Raw genomic sequence first — 17136 nt, 5'->3', positions numbered from 1 at the left:
TTTATCTTCCAGGATCCACCCAGGATACCAAATCACATGTAGTCACTCCATCACTTTAGGCCCCTCTTACCTGGGATAATGTCTGAGATGTCCCTTGTTCCTAATGACCTTGACAGTTTTGAAGATGATAATTCATATATTTTGCAGTATGTCTTTAAGTGCAGAATTATCTGATGCTTCTCTCATTTGTGAACTGGGGTTATGGGATTTTGAGAAGAAGACCACAGCAGTGAAGTGGAATTTTCATCAGATCAGGGCACCTAGCTAAGGCAGTGCTGTGGGGATTTTCTACTGAAGAGTGACTCTTTTTCTCACCTTTGAGGATCCATATGAACGGCTCATATTTGAGGAGTGAGGATTTATGTTCCATCCCGTTGAGGGCAAGTATCTACATAGATTATTTGGATTTCTTTGGCATAAAAGACTTTTCTATTATCTCCTACTTATTTACACAATCATTTATTGAGAAGTATTGAGTCATGGATATTTATTTCACTACTTTATGTTAGAATGCAATGCTATTTATCTTGTTCAGTTTTTCTCAGTTTTGGGCACTGTGAGTTCTTTCATTGGCTTCTGGGTCCCTTTAGTATTTCTTTAATACTGTAAAGCTTTTTTGAACACTTTTCTATTTCCTAGCGTGATAAGATACTATAGATCATCATGTATATTTCGTCTCAGTCCTAGATTCAGCCATTTATCTAAGGAGTCCTTTACTCTTGTATTGAAGAATCACATTAGAAACCAGGATCTGAATGCTAGGACTTTTCCTACATAAGAAAATGTAAAAAACTGCATACCTACATACATTTTACAAAGCTTCCCTCAATGGTAACATATTAGAAAACTATAGGACATTATTGTATCCAGAAAAATATACTGCCAGTACTTTTAATTTTCATTATATAAAAGTTAATTCTACTTGGATTAGTTAATATTCTGCTTATGTTCACTTGATAAAGAATAAGCTGAAATATGAAGAGATACAGAAATATCTTTTGGAACTCAGGGTAGATAGAGCTTGGTCATCCAGATGAGTACCAGTCACTAGGATGCTCTGAGGAACTAAGGATGCTATCAGAGCTCCCATCTTTTACGGAGTTAACTTCTCCACTTTTTTCTCTATACCTGCCCCAATTTTCCCTCTTTTCTCTCTTTTTCTTCTCTCTATCTCTATACATACATAAATATAAATGTGTATATACATATATTATATATATATATATATATATATATATTTTCCCCCTGGATGGCTGATTGAATTCACATATTTCAGATTTTCTTGTTATTCATCAATATTCCTTGATACTAATGATATTGATTGCCTTCATACTTCCAGATAAGTTTTCTTAACTGTGCACATCAAGGAAGAACTGGAGATATAAGAACCTTCCTTCCCAATATGTCCTTATGATTCTTTTATCAAATTTCCTATTATTTGCCTAGAAATTTTTGAAATCTTCATATTAACAGCTTATCCTATAATAATAAAAAGCAAATAAAAAATTAAAATGCATAAAACTGTCTCCATTGCCCTGTCTGTACCTATGAGACAAAGCCCACGCTTCGTTGAGGCTGTTACTTTGCTCAGTTCTAATTTTCTACTTTATGAACACTCATCTTCCTCAAGCAAGTAGCAAGGTTGTGATGATACCTTTCAAGTTCTCTCTGCATCCAGATCCTCAGCTTGATTATAAGACTACATTAGTCAAGTAGTAATCACCTAGACAATAAAAATTGCACATGAACACTGATAGAAAACCAACCACAACAGTAAAGAAATCAATTCACCAGATTGATTATATTTCACAGATTGATTCCATTTTTGCAGCCAAAGATGTAGAAATTCTATACAGATAGTATAAACAAGACCAGGAGCTGACTGTGGCTCAGATCATGAACTCCTTATTGCCAAATTCAGACTTAAATCGAAGAAAGTAGGAAAAACCATTAGACCATTCAGGAATGACCTAAATTAAATCCCTCCCGATTATACAGTGGAAGTGAGAAATAGATTTAAGGGACTAGATTTGACAGAGAGTGCCTGAAGAACTATGGACAGAGGTTCATGACATTGTACAGGAGGCAGGGATCAAGACCTTCCCTATGGAAAAGAAATGCAAAGGACAAAATGGTTGTCAGAGGAGGCATTACAAAGAGTTGTGCAAAGAAGAGAAGCCAAAGGCAAAGGAAAGATACACCTGTTTGAATGCAGAGTTCCAAAGAATAGCAAGGAGAGGTAAGAAAGCTTTCCTCAGTGATCAGTGCAAAGAAACAGAGGAAAACAATAGAATGGGAAAGACTAGAGATCTCTTCAAGAAAATTAGAGATACCAAGGGAATATTGCATGCAAAGATGGGCACAATAAAGGACAGAAATAGTATGGACCTAACAGAAGGAGAAGATATTAAGAAGAGGTGACAAGAATACACAGAAGAACTGTACAAAAAGATCTTCATGACCCCGATAATCACGATGGTACAATCACTCACCTAGAGCCAGACATCCTGGAATGCAAAGTCAAGTGGGCCTTAGGAAGCATCACTAAGAACAAAGTTGTGGAGGTGATGGAATTCCAGTAGAGCTATTTCAAATGCTAAAAGATGATGCTGTGAAAGTGCTTCACTCAATATGCCAGCAAATTTGGAAAACTCAGCAGTGGCCACAGGACTGGAAAAGCTCAGTTTTTATTCCAGTTCCAAAGAAAGATAACGTCAAAGAATGCTCAAACTACCACATGATTGTACTCACTAGTAAAGTAACGCTCAAAATTCTTCAAGCCAGGCTTCAACAGTCCATGAATGATGAATTTCCAGATGTTCAAGTTGGATTATAAAAGTCAGAGGAGCCAGAGATCAAATTGTCAACATCCACTGGATCATTGAAAAAGAGAGTTCCAGAAAAACATCTATTTCTGCTTTATTGACTATGCCAAAGCCTTTGACTGTGTGGATCACAACAAACTAAGGAATATTGTTCAAGAGATGGGCATACCAGACCACCTGACCTGCCTCATGAGAAATCTGTACGCAGGTCAGGAAGCAACAGTCAGAACTGGACATGGAACAACAGACTGGTTCCAAATCAGGAAAGGAGTACATCAAGGCTGTATATTGTCACCCTGCTTATTTAACTTCTATGCAGAGTACATCATGAGAAACGCTGGGCTGAATGAAGCACAAGCTGGAATCAAGATTTCCAGGAGAAATATCAATAACCTCAGATATGCAGATGACACCCCTCTTATGGCAGAAAACGAAGAAGAACTAAAGAGCCTCTTGATGAAAGTGAAAGAGCAGAGTGAAGAAGCTGGCTTAAAACTCAGCATTCAGAAAACTAAGCTCATGGCATCTGGCCCCATCAATTCATGGAAAATAGATGGGTAAAATGATAGACTTTATTTTGGGGGGCTCCAAAATCACTGCAGATGGTGACTGCCACCATAAAATTAAAAGACGCTTACTCCTTGGAAGAAACGTTATGATCAACCTAGACAGCATATTAAAAAGCAGAGACATTCTTTGCCAACAAAGGTACATCTAGTCAGAGCTGTGGTTTCTCCAGTAGTCATGTATGAATGTGAGAGTTTGGCTACAAAGAAAGCTGAGCATTGAAGAATTGATACTTTTGAACTGTGGTGTTGGAGAAGACTCTTGAGAGTCCCTTGGACTGCAAGGAGATCCAAACTGTCCATCCTAAGGGAAATCAGTTCTGAATATTCATTGGAAGGACTGATACTGAAGCTGAAACTCCAATACTTTGGCCATCTGATGCGAAGAATGGACTCATTTGAAAAGACCCTGATGCTGGGAAAGATTGAAGGTGGGAGGAGAAGGGGACAACAGAGGATGAGATGGTCGGATTGCCTCACCGACTCAATGGACATGAGTTTGGGTGGACTCTGGGAGTTGGTGATGGACAGGGATGCCTGGTGTGCTGCAGTCCATGGGGTCACAAAGAGTCAGACACGACTGAGAAACTGAACTGAACTGAACTTTCACCAATTTTCAAACTTACAGAAATGGGTAGTATCATATTTCTAACCAATCAAATCCTTCACTTGAATTATTTAGTGAATAAGAACAATGTTAAAATTACAAACATAAAGTATAATTAATACCAGTGTTTTCACTTTCCAAATTTATTCAAGGCTATGAAATAAAAGGTACTCTTGTATAAATTTAGATGCATCTTTTCTTAAGACAGTTATGCATTTGACAGATTTGAAATCAGCTCTTTATCACTGCCTAGGGTTAGGGAGTTACAAATAGCTAGTGATGGAGTTAGAAAAGATAATGGAACTCCCATATTTCCATTTTAATTAGATTTTAACTTAGTCATTCTTTGTATTCTTTGGGCATAACATTTAGAATTTGAAAAGCAGTCCTGCTAAATAAATGAAGAATAAAATCAAATAAGAAATCCAAAGCCTTATGTTCCCATCCCTGGCTGTGAAATGTCAACATGCATTACAATCATAATTTATGAATAAATATTAAATTAAATGCTAGAGAATAAAAACTTTATGGTTTATTAATGACTTTCAATATTTATCAGATAGACTCAAAAGCTTCTAAAACAAGGTATTTTATGTAAAAATCTTGTTTTCTATTGACAACAACAAGCAAATCAAGTAAAGGAGGAAAGACACTAATAACTGCACACCCTTTTCATTTGTGATGCGATCAGTTCTGAAGATGTACTCAACAGAGGTAAGAAACGATAAATAATGACAAAGTAGATAATATTCCTCTAAAAAGAAAGGTTTAATAGTGATCTGGATCTCATGAAAAATGAAACTCTGTATTTAAGGATGAGTTTTGTGACTGAAAAAAAAGGAAAGCAAACAAACAGTTAGTTGTTTCTCTTTTTAAATGTCACTGTGATAGATTTCTACCAGTTAGTTCTGTAGTTTTATCACTTCTAGTCTATCCCTAAAATAGGCAAAGCAAAGAGCTTTCATTTCTTAATATCAACCAATCTGCTCATTTTAAATAGAGTCACTAAAACGGTTGCAAAAGATGGGAAAATCTTATGAATCAATTAAAACAACACCCTTGACAAGAGCGCTGACTTTCACACTGCAAAATGACCCATTCTCTTTCCTTTCCTTTGGCTCTTGTATTCGAGCATGTGAAATTCTATGTAGATGCTCTATGTAATTCTCTGCAGAATGAAAATCAAAAGATTTAAGTATTAGCTTCCTAACACTCTGGTGTTTTTATTGGGCAGTCTTTTGTCCTTTTGCTTAAATGATTCTCCTTGTTAAATTAATTTGTCTCTATTATCTGTTCTACATCTATAAAATATAAACAGTCCATCTAGTCATTAGTTATAATTTCTCCAAAAAAAGCAAACAAATGCTTCTAAGCACATGAAAGAGCAGGTGGGAGATAGTGGGCTATTTTTCTCTTTGGTTATAGAAAGTTGTACATTTCAAAAACTTTGCAAGAAGGTGTGGAAATTGTCTCCAACCACAACCATGACATATAAATTTCAATCAGAGAATAAGGGTAACAAGTAAAAGAACAGTAAAAGGAAACTTTAAATTCTCCTCCTGAATACTACCTTCCATGTCTCTATTTCTACATTTTATCTCTTCCTATAAAAACAGAAGTTGTTCTCAATCTATAACTTCAGATTTATCCACTGAAGCACCAAAGGCATTCCATTTCTCTTCAAAACACTAAAAATGCAGTTTAGATAGTTTGCCACCAATTGACAGTACCATCTGAAGTCCCATGGTTGAAATAAGAAAGCATCAATTTGGCCAAACAGCTAAAAAGAATGCTATATAAAACTTAAAATATTTTTAATTATAAATTATCTATGAATCAAAACACAGAACACGTTATATACTCATTACAGAGCAACTCTCTGACGTGGAGAGAAATTTGGTAGTTCTTCCATTTCTCCAATACCTCATGGACTTAATTTTCTCAATTCATGGAGTGTGTTCCTCTCTCCTGGAGATAAAGTCACACCATCCTTGCTCACAGGAGCCTGATGTGTAAAGTCCTGTCTGAACAAGCCTGGCAGTCACAGTCTCTTCATGTAGCCAAAGCTCCATGGAAAGCAGAGGCTAGAGAAACTATTTCTTAGTCATAAATATGAACATATATATGAGCACCAGCTGGTCATAGAGATAGCCCTGTCACCACAAGGATAGACACAAGCCAGTTTTATAAGTGACAGAGAGAAGCGATGATAATCTCCAACTATCTAGAGGTTACAAAAAATAAAACCAAGGTTAATTCAGAGCTTTCAAAATCTGACGTATATCCTATTTTGGCTTCTATCTTCATAAATATAATCATTTAAACATAGTGTGAAAGGGGCTTCCCTGGTGGCTCAGGGTAAGGAATCTGCCTGCCAATGCAGGAGACATGGTTTTGATCCTTGGTCCTAGAAGATTCTATATGTGACAGAGCCACTAAAGCCGTGTGCTACAAGTGCTGAGTCTGTGCTCTAAAGCCCAGGAGTGGCAGCTACTGAGCCCGTGTGTGGCAACTACTGAAGCCAGCATGCCCTGGAGCCTGTCCTCCACGGCAAGAGAAGCCACCGCAAGAAGAACCTGTGCATTGCAACCATAGAGTACCCCCCAACTAGCCCCATCAGAGAAAAGCTGGCACAGCAACAAAGCCCCAGCATAGCCAAAACTAAATAAATAAGAAAACAAATAAAATTGTCGAGTGTGAAAGCAAAAGACACAATGAGTTAATTCATGCAAAATTGGAATAATGTGTGGACCATCAGTTCAGTTCAGTTCAGTTCAGTTGCTCAGTCGTGTCCAACTCTTTGTGACCCCATGAATTGCAGCACACCAGGCCTCCCTGTCCATCACCAACTCCCAGGGTTCACTCAGACTCATGTTCATCGAGTCAGTGATGCCATCCAGCCATCTCATCCTCTGTCGTCCCCTTCTCCTCCTGCCCCCAATCCCTCCCACCATCAGAGTCTTTTCCAATGAGTCAACTCTTTGCATGAGGTGGCCAAAGTACTGGAGCTTCAGCTTTAGCATCATTTCTTCCAAAGAAATCCCAGGGTTGATCTCCTTCAGAATGGACTGGTTGGGTCTCCTTGCAGTCCAAGGGACTCTCAAGAGTCTTCTCCAACACCACAGTTCTAAAGCATCAATTCTTTGGTGTGGACCATAGAAAACCCTTAGTAAGTGTTATATATAATTCTACAACTCTCTTTATGCCAGAGCAAACACATATAGATAATACACACTATAGCTATCTTCAGGTTTCAATTCATGAATAGGTGAGTGTTTGCCTGCTCTAATTTGCATTTATTCAACATTTCATAGAACATGAAGAGAATAACTGCAGGTACCCTCTGCACAATGCCCCACAATTACTTTGACAATATCAGGAAGAAAGCGAGATTAGGCAAAACACAGTGAAAATAATATCCAGTGAAACTGATTATTTGAAAATACTGATTCCAGCAGTGGAAGTCAGACACTGATAGTGACAGTATTCATTTTGACGGTACAATGTGTTTGCTAAGGAGATGAGTACATCATAAACCCATTTCCTTAATGCATACAAATTCCACTCTGAGTTAAACGCGTTCATATGTATCCTGCTTTATTCACAAATATAAAGAGGAGTTCTTGTTCAGAAGCCGAATGTCTCTCTCTCTTAAAATGATTCCATTCCACGTTGCCAATAGAAAAGTTATGTACAAATGCTTTCCAGAAGTCACTAAGTGACTTTAAAAAAAAAAATCAACTTTCTTTTAGGGGAAAAAAAGTCTTTCAAGTGAAATGAACATATATAGAAACTTAGCATGTAGCTGCTGCAAGACAGAGTCAAGGATCCCGGTTTTGCTGAAGGAAGAGCACAGAGACCCCAGAGATAGTCTTAGAAGTCATAGCAGATGGCCCTGTTAAGCCAGAGCAAGCCAATTATTGTTGTATCTGGAACATTCGGTTACCCCTGGAGGATAGAAAAAGAAAGTAGGAGGTCCTGCATTTAGTAGCTGTTCAGATTGCAAAGCCATGAGAAGTATGTCCCTGGGAATGAGATGCTTTTCATTTGGACTGTGCCTTTTCTTGTATGCATTGTGATCAGCAGCCAGGGATTTTTAACTGTGCAGGGTGTTATTTTTACGTTTCAAAGGAGCACAAATGAAGCCTGGTTCCCTGTTGCTGTGTTTTTATTTAGTTCATATTTACCCTCTAGGACACATGTCTTTTTAGCAGTCCTATTATGAGGGCTCCTCCAGATCAACTCCACAGGACAGGGACAGAGCAAGTCACCAGAGAGTTTTAAGATTCTTCTTAGATTTGGGTTGACTTGATCTTGGGAATAAGCATTGTTTCCAAATATCAACTGCTTCTTTAAGCTACCTAGGCAGCTCTATCTGCTTCCTAAAAGTAATTGTATATGAGGAAAAGGAAAGAATTCAACAACATATTTGGAAATTATTTTGAGTATGGCCTACATGCAATTATGGACAGATGCAAATAATCTGATTTTACCTGGTAAGAGAGAGAGTACTATTCTGCAGATACTGCTAAATCACTTAACTTAAGACCCTGCTCAGGTACCCTTGTGGCTTATTTTGCAGATATTGCTAAATCACTGAATTTAAGACCCTGCTCAGGTACCCTGGTGGCTCAGATGATAAAGCATCTGCCTGTAATGTGGGAGACCTGGGTTCAATCCCTGGGTCAGGAAGATCCCCCGGAGTCAGAAATGGCAACCCACTCCAGTACTCTTGCCTGGAGAATCCCATGGAGGGAGGACCTGGTTGGCTCCAGTCCATGGGTTGCAAAGAGTCAGACCTGGTAGGCTCCAGTTTGAGGGTTACAAAGAGTTGGACACGAATGAGCGACTTCACTTGTTACTTGTCAGGTACAACTGCAGAGAAAACAAGATGCTCTTACTATTATTATCAGTAACTTCGCCCATCTAATTCTTTGACAGTGACTAAAATTCTCAGACACTGAGTCCCACGACTTAGGCATTAAGCGCCACTACTAAGATTCAAAAGTCACTGGAGAAGGATATTTCAAATTGACTAGTTAGTTAATTATTTGGGGAGAAGGGATAATATTTGTTCACCTTTATTTGTCAGACAGCATGTCAGATAATTTCGAAGCTATCTTCTTTAATTCTAGTGATTCACATAAAAGACAGAGAGTATTATTTCCATTTTAATAATGTGCTTAAGTTGTACAACTAGGAGATTTCCTTGAAGGTCTAGTGGTTAATATGTTGCCATCCAATGCAGGCAGTGAAGGTTTCATCCCTGGTTGGGGAGCTAAGATCTCCCTGCCTCTTAGCCAAAAAAAAAAAAACCAAAAAAAAAAAAAAAACAAAAAAAACCACACCTAGAATGCAAACAACAGAAGTAATATTGTAACAAATTCAATAAAGACTTTAAAAATGGTTCACATCAAAAAAACCTTTTAAATAAATGCAGTGCTAGCAGATTGATCTAAACATTACTTATTTTATAATATGTTCAAACACATATCCTTTTCACTGCTTTGTCTCCCAATAGTGAACTTGGGAAAAATGATTGGGGTCACTGTTTTAATAGTAATAGGGTTGCAGCTGGCAAGAATATACTGAAAAGCACTGTTGTGGGGAAAACTTTCAGCAGTCTCTAATTAGTGAGGAAATCTTTAGTGGCCTTCATGGAGGAAGTAAGAATATTTAGCAGAGACATGTGCTTGAGGTATGGGGTGGGCTATGGTTTCACAGACATTTTTAGTCCCCAAATATTGATACTCTTGAATAAGCTTGGAGTATATCAATGCAATCAAGCCTTCATACTTCCAGCTGAGAGCCATTAGCCCATCAGCCCAAACTCCTAAAAGTCTGGCAGAAGGATCTAGCCTCAGAAAATTTGTTCTAAATATATGCAAAAAATTCTTGGTTCTTGATTTCTGGTTATAGGAAAGAATCTAATCCCTCTAAATAAATCCTTTTTATAAATTCCTAGAGGATTTAGGGCAAATGTTTTTAGCTTGTGTGTCCTCCTCTACAAAGTGAGCTGATTTATGTTTAAAGCAATCCTTGACATAATTTTGTTTCACAAGAGTAAAAGCTTTAAAATATGTGAATCTTTGTCACATAGAAAACATGTACATAGCTGAAATAGTTCTGACTGAAGAAGGGGTTTAGATAGAGTGATAGAGCCATTTAAATAAATGCCAAGGACAAGATATATAAGATCACTTTCAATTCTAGAAAAATATCCTAACAACCACAGAATTCCTTTGCAGTCCAATAACTCTTCACTATTCTCCAAAACAGAAATGATCTTGGTTTAGCCTGACCTGTTCTTTTATAATTATAATAGGCTGTAAGTGATCACATATTCTCTGACTTAAGATTAAAAATTGGTCTGAACATAATGGAAAAAGGCAAGTGAGACACTCTCCAAAGGGTATTCAGCCTTAGCATACTGGTGCTTGACGGTAATAGGGAGCTTAGCTTTGTGATTTTTCCAGATGTTTCTATGAAGTCTCCTTATTTTTAAATACTGATAACTCATTAATTATTTTTCCAAGTCTCTCTGCAGCAAACAAAAGCTCTCTGGAACCTAGATTCAATCTTAGGGTTTCCAGTTTGAGGCTTGTTACAAACAACCAAAGTATGGTAGAAAATAGGAGAAAGTAGCATGACTGTTTTCAAAGGTGGTCATACATAAATCCCACCTCAGCCCTGGGTAGCAGGTAGAACAGACCTCTGTCTCCTTGTCAGTCGGTATGAGTGCCATAGAGTATGGGGAGTAAGGGGATTGGGAAAGGTGTCTTCTTTTGAGATTTAAGTTTTAATGGGGTCCCAAGAGATCCCAACTCCTTCCACCTGGTGATGGATGCTCCATTCTAAGCCACCTGTGCACCCCAGCAGCTGCTGCTGGAGGAAATGTCATGAGCAAACAAGTTTCCTCTCCTCCTCTCTTCCCTCCCCTCTTTGCTAGTTCTGCAAATCCACTCTATGCTGTGCCAAGAAAATGCCATCTGCCTCCCACACAAAAGGCAACACTTTCCAACAGAAGTAAGCAGTTTTACAACTGTGTAGGAATTTGTGGAAGTGAAACTGCAGTTAGAGGGAAAAGATTCCACAGCTTGCATCCTGACATACCTTTTTAATTGATGCTTTGGTGTATCCTTGCTTTCTTAAAACCAGTTCTTACTAAGCAAATGGGAACTTTAAGTTCATCATCTCTCCATGAGAGTGAAAATGAGTCCTTTATATTAAATTGGTCATAAGCACTTATATTCATTTTAAATGACCAGGGCAAGACAAATGGGCTCATAAAACAAGAAACCTCTTCAAATTTCAGGTCCTTAATTAGATGTTAAAAGAAGAGTATTTTTGTAATGAGAATTAACTTCTTACAGAAATTTGCAAGGAATCATTCTAAACTTCTCTGAGTGATTCGTAAGTGAGCTAAAGCTTTTGTGGAGTTTGAAAAGCAGATGGCATCAGTTAGCAGTAATGTCATCTTGTGTACATTATATAATCTCAATGAGTCTCATCCATAAAATGAGTGGTTTTGCCAATGAGACAATACAATTTCTATCACAGGGTGATTCTATCATAAGGTAGTTTAGCAGATTAGATGATATAACACAAGTAAAGGTCTAGGCGCATGATAAATATACAGTTCTCTATATTTTACCATTTTACCCACATGCCATTGACCTGGTTTGTCATTCCAAATTAAACAGTGTATTTTCCATACTTTGCTCATCTATGAAATGATGACTGTAATGACATATACCTTTCCCATGTAATGGGGTACATTTAAGAGCTCAGATGTGAAAGTATTATGAAAGTTGTAAACCAATCTACAAATGTACGGTATAATTATTACTTGTCATAATTGAATAAATGTTTGAAAATTGGCTAAGTGGAAGATAATGATGGCGGTGTTAGGCAGAGGCCACATCATGAGAGTTTCTAAAGTTGTAAGGTCGGTGGATAGTAGCAATATCAATTGTCTGATTGTGATGGCATGACATACTTATACAGTAAGTTGTAACTGGAGAAAATTGAATAAAAGATCACAGGTTCTCTCTATATTATTACTTGTAACTATATGTGAGTCTGTAATTACCTTAATTCTTTTAAAAATAGGCATAGAAAACTATATGCTTTATACTAAGATAAATGAATAGCTATTGGTGGGTTTTATACAGGTGAGTGAAAATATCAGATTCTTGTTTCAGAAATATTCTTTTGGAGGCTAAATAAAGGGGAGAGAGAAAAGGAATCAAAGGGGGATTTTCAAGTGCTTTAATTAAGTTAATATGAAAGGAGAAATGATAGAGTGAAGGAAAAAAATCGTTTGGTCACATGTAGGTTAAGGAATGCATAAGAATTTATACTTTACTAGACTTGATTATGGGAGAAGGCAATGGCACCCCATTCCAGTACTTTTGCCTGGAAAATCCCATGGACGGAGAAGCCTAATAGGCTGCAGTCCATGGGGCCGCTAAGAGTCGGACACGACTGAGTGACTTCACTTTCACTTTTCCCTTTCATGCATTGGAGAAGGAAACGGCAACCCACTCCAGTGTTCTTGCCTGGAGAATCCCAGGGACGGGGGAGCCTGGTGGGCGGTCTATGGGGTCGCACAGAGTCGAACACGACTGAAGCGACTTTGCAGCAGCAGCACCGGCAGACTTGATTATGGGCTTCCCAGGTGGTTCAGGGGTAAAGAATCTGCCTGCAGTGCAGATGTGTTTTTGATCTCTGGGATGGAAAATCCCCTGGAGAAGGAAATGGTAACCTACTCCAGTATTCTTGCCTGAAATCCTAGGAACAGAGGAGCCTGGTGGGCTACAGCCCATAGGGTTGCAAAAGAGCCCGACATGACTTAGTTACTAAACAGCAAGACTTGATTATAAGGAGGAGGGAGTAGTCACAAAATACATTCATATTTCTAATTTGAACAATTAGATGATGGTGGTTCCGTGTACTCAGATAACAGTGAAGAAGAAGAAGGTAGACAGGGGCGAGGGCCATGGCGGCCTCTGAGTGGCGGGGGCGGATCCCGCAGCTCTCCCCTCGGGCGCCCCGGCAGTCCCTGCGGGCCCCGGGAGGCAGCTGGCCGCGACCACCGCCTTAGCGAGGCAGCAGCCCGAGGGTTCGGCACCGCCGGCCGGGAGCTCATCCAGCCGTCGGTGAGCGAGCTGTCCCAGGCCATGCGGACCAAAATCCTGTGCACGGTGCGCGGCTGCAGCAAGATCCTGCCCAACAGCCCCGCGCTCAACATGCACCTAGTCAAGAGCCACCGCCTGCAGGATGGCAGAGTAAATCCAACAGTAAGAAAAGATTTGAAAACTGTACCGAAAATCTACTGTTGTCCAATTGAAGGATGCCCTAGAGGCCCTGACAAGACCATTTTCTCAATTTTCTCTCGTAAAACAGCACTTTATGAAAATGCATGCTGAAAAGAAGCATAAATGTAGTAAGTGCAGCAATTCGTATGGCACCAAGTGGGACTTGAAAAGACATGCAGAGGATTGTGGCCAGACCTTCCAGTGCACGTGCGGCCGTGCCTATGGCAGCAGGATTGCATTACAGTCCCACATCCACCCAACCTAGTAAGGAAAGGAGAATGGAAAGCTGCCTGCGCAGCCGGAAGCGGTCCTGGAGGACCGTTGATTCACTGAGCAACCAACCAATTCCCCGACCAGACGCTCCAGAACTAGAAACTTCAGAAATAAAGCGGGTGGCTTCGTTTGAAGACTCTTGCAGCTCTAATGCCAAACAACAGACTCTTCCAGCAGCTCCAAGGTACCCTCAGAAGTTGCTTTTACTGAAGCCCAAAGCGGCTTTGGTTAAACTCCCCATCATGCAGTTTTCTCCTGTGCCTATCTTTGTGCTTACAGCCGACTCCTCGGCCCAGCCTGTGGTGTTGGGGGTCGATCATCAGGGCTCAGCTCCCCGTGCCATGCACTTACTGCCCTTGCCCATTGGAACCCTAATCCTCGGCCTGGATTCGGAGGCCTGCCCTCTCAAGGAGAGGCTCCCTCTTTCAAAAGTTGTAAATCCTGCTGCTATTGAGCCGATTAGCACAGGTATTCAAGTGAGCTTGGGTAAAAGTCCATTTAGCCTGTTACAAGAACTCGGGAACACATGTCAGAAGAACAGCATTTCTTCCATCAATGTACAGACAGACCTGTCCTGCACCACACCACAGTTTATGCCGTCTGCACAGTGGGCCAGCCCTGACTCCTCTGTGGATTCCTGTTCGCAAACTGATTTGACATTTGGTTCCCAGGTTTCCCTTCCCATTAGTGTTTAAACTCAAACTTTTTTGCCCATTTCTAAGGTTACCTCATCCATCACTGCTCAGACTGATGCATTTACAGATGCCAGTTTCCAGCCAGGTGGGATCTCCAGAGAAACTCAGACCAGCGGAATGCAAAGTCCAGCAGATGACCGAGTACACATGGACCAAGCTGTAATGTGTGGAGACATTTTTGAGAGTGTCCATTCATCATATGGGGTGTCTACAGACAATATTATAAGCAGCAGCTTAGAAGCAGAGACTGTAACTCATGACTTGTTACCTCAGAACCATCCTAAAACTTTAACTCAAGATCCACACCAATTATAAACTTCAGTGCACCAAATAGAATGTTTTCATCATAGAACATGACAGATAATCAGACCCAAACCATGGATTTACTAAGTGATCTAGAAAACATCTTGTCAAGTAACCTACCTGGTCAGATGCTAGACAATCGTAATCTTTTGTCTGACACAAACACTGGACCTGACACCCAGCCCTCATCTGGCCCAACCCAGAATCCTGCAATTGATTTTGATATTGAAGAGTTCTTTTCAGCCTCAAATATACACATGCAAACCGAGGAGAGTAAGCTTAGCACCATGATCACTGAGCCAATCTTGGAGTCCCTGGACATAGAAACCCAAACTGACTTCTGCCTTGCAGACCCTTCTGCCCAGGCCTACAGTTGTAGAGGGAATTCTAGCTTCTTAGGCCTTGAGATGTTTGACATGCAGACACAGACCTGAACTTCTTGTTCAACAATAGCCCTCGTCTGCCCCTGGGAAGTATCCTGAAACACTCCAGTTGTTCCATGAGTACTGACTCATCTGACACAGAGACCCAGACTGACGGAATCTCCACTGCTAAAAACCTGCCTGCCTTGGAAAGCAAAGTTCAGTTGAACAGTGCCGAAACACAGACCATAAACTCTGGCTTTGAAACTCTGGGGAGCTTATTCTTCACCAGCAATGAAACTCAGACAGCAATGGATGACTTTCTTCTGGCCGATCTGGCCTGGACCACGATGGAATCTCAGCTCAGCTCTGTTGAAACCCAAACGTGTGCAGACCTACAGCCAGTCTCCAACTTCTGAAAGCGGAGTCCACATGGTGGGGGGGGGGGGGTGGATTCACAGTTCCCTTCTGGATTTAGAAGATGAACAGGGACCACAGTATCAACTCTATTGAATGTAGTCGACGGTACAGTTACTTCGATCCTTTGAGGTTCTTTGCCTTTTTGTACTTGTAAACATGAAATTTGTATAAAAATTTGTGAGTGTATTACAAAGTGTAAGATGTTGATCTGGAAAAAAAAAAAGGTAGAGAGGGAAAGGGAAAGGATACTGGATTAGGGAGCATTGGGTTTAAATATGTGGGAGATAAAATCATATATTCAGTTGGCAGCTGGATATATATTTCTGAAATAATTCCAAAAGAGAGGGCCAGAGTAGTTTCATATGAACATACATAGCAAACAGATCCTGGGGAGTGGATAACTCCCAAAGACATGCATGTGCAGTAATAAAGGAAAGAAATCAAGGAAAGAATGATGATTTTGTGTCCCCTTATTTGGGACAAGTAATAAATGAACTTGTATTAAAAGACATTTATAATGCCTCAGTCACTACATGTACTTAATGATTCCAGAGGGGTCACAGATACCAAAAGAGTGTACTGTATATACTAGTACAAAGTCTCCACCAGTAAAATAAATTGTTATACAATGTGGTTGGAAGAATTAAATAGGATACACTTAATGTAGCTTAAAAAATTGGTTCTCCCAGGCATTTGGTTTTAGTGTTATGATCCTTATTCTTGATATCCTGAGTGCTCACCTCTTTCCTTCATTTCAAAAATTTAAGTTCTATCACACAGGTCAGGAAATGAGGCAAATTTGACTATGAAATGTTGAAATCATAATGTGCTACATTAATGCTGATTACTATTTTTTCCCTCACACCTTTCCTGTCATTAATTTTCCTTTTCCATCTAACTCATATTTTTGTTTATCCTTACTTTGAAATTCATTAACAACTTTTCTGAAAACATCTTGGGTTTTATTTTTTTCTTTATAGTTCTGATTTGTTGCAAATAATTTTATTATTATTCATCCAAATGCAGTCTTTAAGAATTTATCTTTTTAAAAGCAGTTTAAGATTCATATGCAGTCACCTCACATGCTAGTAAAGTAATGATCAAAATTCTCCAAGGCAGGCTTCAGCAATACATGAACCGTGAACTCCCTGATGTTCAAGCTGGTTTTAGAAAAGGCAGAGGGACCAGAGATCAAATTGCCAACATCCGCTGGATCATGGAAAAAGCAAGAGAGTTCCAGGAAAACATCTATGTCTGCTTTATTGACTATGCCAAAGCCTTTGACTGTGTGGATCACAATAAACTGTGGAAAATTCTGAAAGAGACGGGAATACCAGACCACCTGACCTGCCTCTTGAGAAATCTGTATGCAGGTTAGGAAGCAACAGTTAGAACTGGACATGGAACAACAGACTGGTTCCAAATAGGAAAAGGAGTACGTCAAGGCTGTATATTGTCACCCTGCTTATTTAACTTATATGCAGGGTACATCATGAGAAATGCTGGGCTGGAAGAAGCACAAGCTAGAATCAAGATTGCTGGGATAAATATCAATAACCTCAGATATGCAGATGACACCACCTTTACGGCAGAAAGTGAAGAAGAACTAAAAAGCCTCTTGATGAAAGTGAAAGAGGAGAGTGAAAAAGTTGGCTTAAAGCTCAACATTGAGAAAACAAAGATCATGGCATCTGGTCCCATCACTTCATGGGAAATAGATGGGAAAACAGTGTCAGACTTTATTTTGGGGGGCTCCAAAATCACT

General features: G+C 39.6%; 1 pseudogene; it reads left to right on the top strand.

Annotated features, from left to right (window-relative positions):
- The first annotated feature begins 13121 nt into the window (after window positions 1-13121).
- On the top strand, window positions 13122-15379 carry LOC101115157 (ATM interactor-like; annotated as a pseudogene).
- Window positions 15380-17136: the final 1757 nt, after the last annotated feature.

Source organism: Ovis aries, chromosome 15 (assembly GCF_016772045.2).
Source record: "Ovis aries strain OAR_USU_Benz2616 breed Rambouillet chromosome 15, ARS-UI_Ramb_v3.0, whole genome shotgun sequence".
Taxonomy (NCBI): domain Eukaryota; kingdom Metazoa; phylum Chordata; class Mammalia; order Artiodactyla; family Bovidae; genus Ovis; species Ovis aries.
The sequence above is the reverse complement of the archived record's forward strand: the minus strand, read 5'-3'. Positions and strand labels throughout refer to the sequence as shown.